Source organism: Echinops telfairi, unplaced genomic scaffold, assembly GCF_000313985.2.
Source record: "Echinops telfairi isolate 266 unplaced genomic scaffold, ASM31398v2 ScPeMD7_31;HRSCAF=116, whole genome shotgun sequence".
NCBI classification, from domain to species: domain Eukaryota; kingdom Metazoa; phylum Chordata; class Mammalia; order Afrosoricida; family Tenrecidae; genus Echinops; species Echinops telfairi.
Genome location: NW_022103928.1, coordinates 28,638,751 through 28,645,064, shown reverse-complemented (window position 1 = coordinate 28,645,064; position 6,314 = coordinate 28,638,751). Strand labels below are relative to the sequence as shown.

The 6,314-nt window shown below is 41.3% G+C and overlaps 2 non-coding genes across 2 annotated transcripts; one reads left to right on the top strand and one right to left on the bottom strand.

Annotated features, from left to right (window-relative positions):
* Positions 1 to 4,269: 4,269 nt before the first annotated feature.
* Positions 4,270 to 4,403, bottom strand: LOC115869583. Its single transcript, XR_004046254.1, has one exon. It is a non-coding gene; the product is annotated as a small nucleolar RNA SNORA42/SNORA80 family (small nucleolar RNA).
* Positions 4,404 to 5,700: 1,297 nt separating this feature from the next.
* LOC115869592 lies at positions 5,701 to 5,820 on the top strand. Its single transcript, XR_004046263.1, has one exon. It is a non-coding gene; the product is annotated as a small nucleolar RNA SNORA61 (small nucleolar RNA).
* Positions 5,821 to 6,314: the final 494 nt, after the last annotated feature.

The window sequence follows — 6,314 nt, the reverse complement described above, 5'->3', positions numbered from 1 at the left end:
CTCCCCAGATTATCTCACATAGATGTCAAGAACTTGAACAGACCCATAGCAAAAGAAGAAATAGATGACGTTTTCAAGGAACTACCAACTAAAAAAAGGCTTGGCTCATATGGGTTCACAGGAGAATTCTACGGAGCATTCAGGGAAGAGCTGACACCAATTCTACACAAGCTCTTCCAGAACATGGAAAAGAACAGTAAACTCCTAAACACATTCTATGGAGCTAGTTTAACACTGATACCAAAACCAGACAAGAATCCGACAAGAATAGAGGACTATAGGCTGATATCTCTAATGAACCATGGTGCAAAAATCCTTAACAAAATCTTGGCCAATAGGATACAAAATATATAAAAAGAATAATTCATGATGACCAAGTAGGATTCATACCAGGGATGCATGGATGGTTCAACATTCAAAAATCCATCAACATTATCCAGCACATTGAGAAGAAAAAAAGGACAAGATCCACATGATGATATCAATAGATGCAGAAAAAAACATTTGATAACATTCAACACCCATTTCTAAGTAAGCCACTCAAGAAGATAGATCTGGGAGGAAATTATCTCAATATAATTAAAGTTATATATGAAAATCCAACAGTCAGCATCACAATCAATGGAGAAAAGTCAAAAACATCCCCACTGAAAAAGGGAATCAGACAAGGATGGTCCTAATTAATAATATAAGGAAACTGAAGGATATCATAGGTATACATCTGGGGAAAGAAGAAGTGAAATTATCATTATTTGCACATAATGTGATTTTATATATTGAGAACCCCCAAGGCTCCACAATAGGAGTGCTGAAAGTGATAGAGGAATATGGTAGAGTGGCAGAATACAGGATCAACAAACAGAAGTCAATTGGATTGCTATCTACAACTGATGGGATTACAGAAAGAGAGATCAAGAAGGTAATACCCTTCACAATAGGCAATATCTAGGGATATACCTAGCCCAAAAAACAAGATCTGTATGAGGAAAACTACAGAACATTATTACAAGAAGCCAAAAGGGACCTTCACAAATGAAAAATACCCCATGCTCTTGGATTGGTAAACTCAATATTGTAAAGTTGTCAATCCTACCTAAGGTTCTATATAGGTTCAATGCAATCCTGATACAAATACCAGCATTATTTTTTCAAAGAAATGGAAAAACTGACTACCAACTTCATATGGAAAGGGAAGAAACCCAGAAATGGCAAAGAACTCCTCAAGAAGAAGAATTAAATGAGTTGGCTTACATTACCTGACTTATTAAAACTTATTACTCAGGTACAGTTGTCAAAACAGCACGGTACTAATGATAGGTACTTGGACCAATGGCTAAGAACAGAAAAATCCAGAAATAAAAAGAGCAGAATATACAAACAACTTATTTTTGATAAGCCCCCCTCTCCACCAAAAAAACAAATGGGAAGCAGATGCCATTTTTAACAAATGATGCTGGAAAAAATGGATATCAACCTGCAGAAGAATGAACCCATACCCTTACCACATCCCAATTAAAAGGACAAATTCAATGTGGATCACAAACCTTGAGGTAAAACCCCAAACTATCAGAATCATAGAGGAAAAAAATTGGTACAAAGCTAAGAACCTTAGTGCACGGAATACATGGGCTATCAGCAATAATAAAGGATACACAACCAGAGGAAGAGAAAAAAGACATGTGGGACTTACTACAGATAAAAACTTGAGTGCATCAAAAGACTTCAAAAGAGTAATGAGAGAGCCCACAGACTGGGAAAAGATATTTAGTAATTACATATCAGACAAAGGTCTTATTATTAAAATCTGCAGACTCCTGCAACTTTACAATAAGAAAAACAAAAACAAAAAAAACGAATTGCCCACTGAGGAGGTGGACAAAAGACAGGAAGAGAAGATTCACAAAGGAGGAAGCCCAACGACCAATAAACATATGAGAAAATATTCCAAGTCATTAACCATCTGGGAAAAGCAAATCAAAACAACCACGAGATACCACCTAACACCCACATGGATAGCCAATTAAAAAAAAAACCAGAAAGCAACAAATGTGGAGGAAGCCAGATCCCCACAACTCAACACGGGTTCAGTAAGTGCAATTGTATGGTTGAGATATATAAAGATTATAATAAAGTCATAGAGAATGAGAGAGATAGAAAAATAAAGACGTCAGACACATTTCATAGTCGTATGCTCACCTCCTGGATGGCCATTATCTCAACAGCCTGGTCCATGCACAGCACGGGCCAAGAGGGCAGGGAGAACATGAGCGGGAGAGAGAGCAATTTATTGCTGACCAAGGCTTATATCTCTTTGGGGGTGTGCATACCTCCTAATTACAGGGAAAGCCATGTGTCACAGGAAGGGGTTGTACAATAGGCAATACAAGCAATAGGAGAGGGATGTACAATGGGCATAAGTGTAACAGGAAGGGGATGAGCTAGGGCTGTTCACATGATAGGAAGGGGAGGGACTAAAGGAATACATGTGACAAGATGGGAGAACCCTATATTCACGATGGCGGCCTAACCTTGGTCACTCTTGAGTGGGCTTGACCTCCCTGGGCTCTCCTTCAGGGAAACGATCTCCTACTATCCTTATCAGAAGGGAGTGGGCCCAACTTAGGATGGGACAGACTATATAGTCTGATTGTTTGAGATGGCTGGTAACCCTTAGGGAGAATAACCCCTGACCTACTTCTGTTGACCTCCAAGTGTGTAGTCATTTGCCACGTGTAGCAAGCAGCTAAGTTCGGCATATATTTGGGGGAGACAACTTGGAAGAAATCTTTCTGTTTCCCACAAATGTTGGAGGGGGCTGTGGTGAGATAGGAACTCTCATCCGCTGCTGGTAGTCTTAGAGATATGTGCAGCCACCGTGAAAAGTGATTTGGCAATACCTAAAACAGATGGAAATCGATTTCCCTTATGACCCAGCAATTCTATTACTGGGCATATAACCAGAAGAAATAAGAAGCAGGCCACATCTAGACATGTGCGCTCCAGTGTTCATCACTGCACAGTTCACATCACAAAGAATTAGAAACAGCCTATATTTCCATCAATAGATGAATGGATTTAAAAACTCTGGTATAATGATGAGGGCAATGAATGTACAAACGTGCTTTACACAATTGATGTGTGTATGGATAGTGATAAGAGTTGTATGAGCCCCTAATAAAATGATTAAAAAAATAAATAAAAAAACCCAACTCTGGTATATACACACAATGCGTTCTACGCATCTCTAAAAACAGTGATGAAATGATGAAGCACCTTATCCCAAGGAAAGAGTTGGAAGATATTATACGAAGCAAAGTTAGCCAAGCACAAAAGGACAAGTACAACATGAGCCCACTGACGTAAGTTCAAACAACAGAATAGGCATAGGGGAAAATGTACATATCGCACAGTTCCCAGGCCGAGGACCAGATACTCTGGCAAGAGCCAGCTCAAACACCATGAAGCACACATCATCAAAAAAAAGGAAAGAAAAAATTTAAAAGATGCAGATAGCACCTGTGCAGAAAGACATCTTCCACCCCCCACCCCCACCCTACCATATACCCTTACAGCCCACAGAGAGTTAAAAGAAAAAAGATGGCAATGGGAGAACAGGGCACTAATCCACCCAAGGGGAGGGTATTGTTTATGTCTCCACAGGAAAGGGAGTAGACCTCATTCTGGTGCCCCAAGCCTTTAGGGGGCTGCTCCTGCTTGGAGCAGCTCATTCACTGTAGGGCCTGCCTCAGCTCAAGACATGACATCCCTTCCCTAGACCACAGCACAACAGAGGATAGCACTGAAGACACATTTCAGGGAGTGGGGCCAGACTGATCCGCCCACATGGGGCAAGCCAAGAGGGAAGTGCAACAGATCAGCAATGGGAGAAAAGCCACAAAATCCCTCAGGAACCTCTATTGTAGATTTCTGACTTGGGCAGGCAGCTCACTTGGCTGCTGAACTGATTGGGGGATATTCATAGGGGGTCACACTGAACATCTAAAGGTGCAACAGGGTGGGAGGTGGGGTACTAGATCGCTCTATCCTTGACTGCAGGAAGAGGTGAGCCCCTCAGACTTGAATGCTGAGGACTAAAAGGATTTAAGTGCTGTCAGGTAAGCGGGTCCTGGGTTATGGATCCCTGAAAGAAAAGGGGCTTGGATGGAAGGATTATAAACAGGGCCTGCTGGCTATTAACAGAGGGATACTCATCTACTCTGGGTCAGGATAACAGACTTGGAACTATTTGGTTTTTTGTTTTTTTTTAATCACTGTGCAACCCATTTCAGTGCCTTAAGCCCACCAGGTAAAGCCAGGTAAGGGTTCGGGGAGACAGTTTGCTTTAGCATAGGACACTATGAGAGGCCCATGGGATCGGACCTGCCGCAAATCCAAACCCATGCACTGACTTGGAACTATTTGTATGGTCTCTCTCTTTTTTCTTTGATTCTTGGTATCTATCTATATAAGATAGGCAGGATAAGCAATCCCAAGGAGACAGCAATGGGACCAATGGTTCTGGGAGAAATGGGAAAGGAGGAGGGTGGGGAGGGGAGCAATAATCAAAGAATGACAGGGACAGGAGAATAGTAAGGGATCTAAAATTGATAGCGAGGTGGGTGTAACGTTCCTGGTCATGTTTGATCAATTGAAATGTATCAAGAGGAATTACTGAGAGTTGAATGATGGGTAAACATGATAGTGGGACAGGAGGAAAGAATAAGAAAGTAAAAATTATATATAGGTATAAATATAGATGGACTTTGGGCCTCTACTTAAATCTTACCACAGTACAAGAATGCTTTGTTCGAATAATGTGGCATTGTTTGACACTTCCCAACATGATTGCTGAAGACAAAATGGGTGCATAGCAAATGTGGTGAGGAAAGCTGATGGTGCCTGGCTATCAAAAGATATAGCATCTGGGGTCTTAAAGGCTTGAAGTTAAACAAGCAGCCACCTAGCAAGGAAGCAACAAAGCCCACATGGAAGAAGCACCCCAGCCAGTATGATCATGAGGTATTCACGAGAATAAGTATCAGAAATTCAAAAAACAAGAAATCAAATTGAAGTAAAGGAGCGTAGACGAAGTGGAGACCCCAGACTCACCAGTAATATAATTGGACAGTCCCTCACAGAAGGGCCACACAGAAGGGATGCTACCTCCAGGGTCCAGTACAGCACCGATGAAGCACATAAAGATCCTCTAGTTCTTCACTATTTCCTTCCTGTACTATTTTGGTCTTAGTTTCACCTCATTACACTTGTGAGACCTGTGTATGTTCATTTGTATAATTCGGCCGCTTGATTCATGATATCCAAGATATATAAACCTTTCAGAAATAGTAATGGGAGTAATGATTCCCTGAGGGTACTGGAAGAGAATGGGTGGACAGGGGGCAGGGACCTATAGCAATGATGACGGTATAACCCCATTTGAGAGGAATGAATAACAAAATTGTAGGTGAACAGATACATTGGATAGTGTGAGATATGGCAAATAATAAGATGTAATATAATAATAAGAGTTCTTGGGGGGTGGGATAGGGGAGGGAGGGGATAAAGGGGAACTGATATCAAAGAGTGTGAGAAGAAAGAAAATGATTGTGGCAGCAATTGTACAATTATGCTTGATGTAATAGAATTATGGATTGCTGTAATATCTGTAAGAGCTCACAATAAAATTATTCATTAAAAAAAATCCTCCAGATTCCTTCCCCATCAGACCTAAAACCTGGTCTGGGGGGCTATAGAAGGAAGAAAAGTAAAACTGAAACGACTTAAATTCTTTTGTGACACACAAGCCAGTTTCAAACAAACCAACAATATGTACTAGGACTTCATTTCTCCTCGTGTGCGGCTCCATTGTATGGATGCACCACTTTGCTTCTCTGTGCATCTGTTGGGAGACATTAGTAAGTCCTCACCTTTGGGCTGCTGTGAATATTGCAACAAAGACCAAAGCGAAGAACAAAGAGCAATGTTGCAAAGAACATAATCACCCTGCTTTCAAGTCTCGTGCAAGTCCGGGTATATACCTAGGAGTGGAATTGTTGGGCCCCGTGGTAGCTCTTAAGGAGCTCAGGTGACACAGTTGGGTAAACACAGGACCGATAACTGCAAGCTTGGAACTTCAAACCCACCAGCTTCTCAGCATGAGAAAGAGGAGATTGTGCCTGTAAAGATTTACAAATCCTTGGAAATTCTATATAGGATCACTGTGAGTCACTGTGGACTTGATGGCAGTGGGTTTTGTTTTGGTTTATGGTCATTCTTTGCTTAGCTTAATAATAACAACAACAACAAACACACCC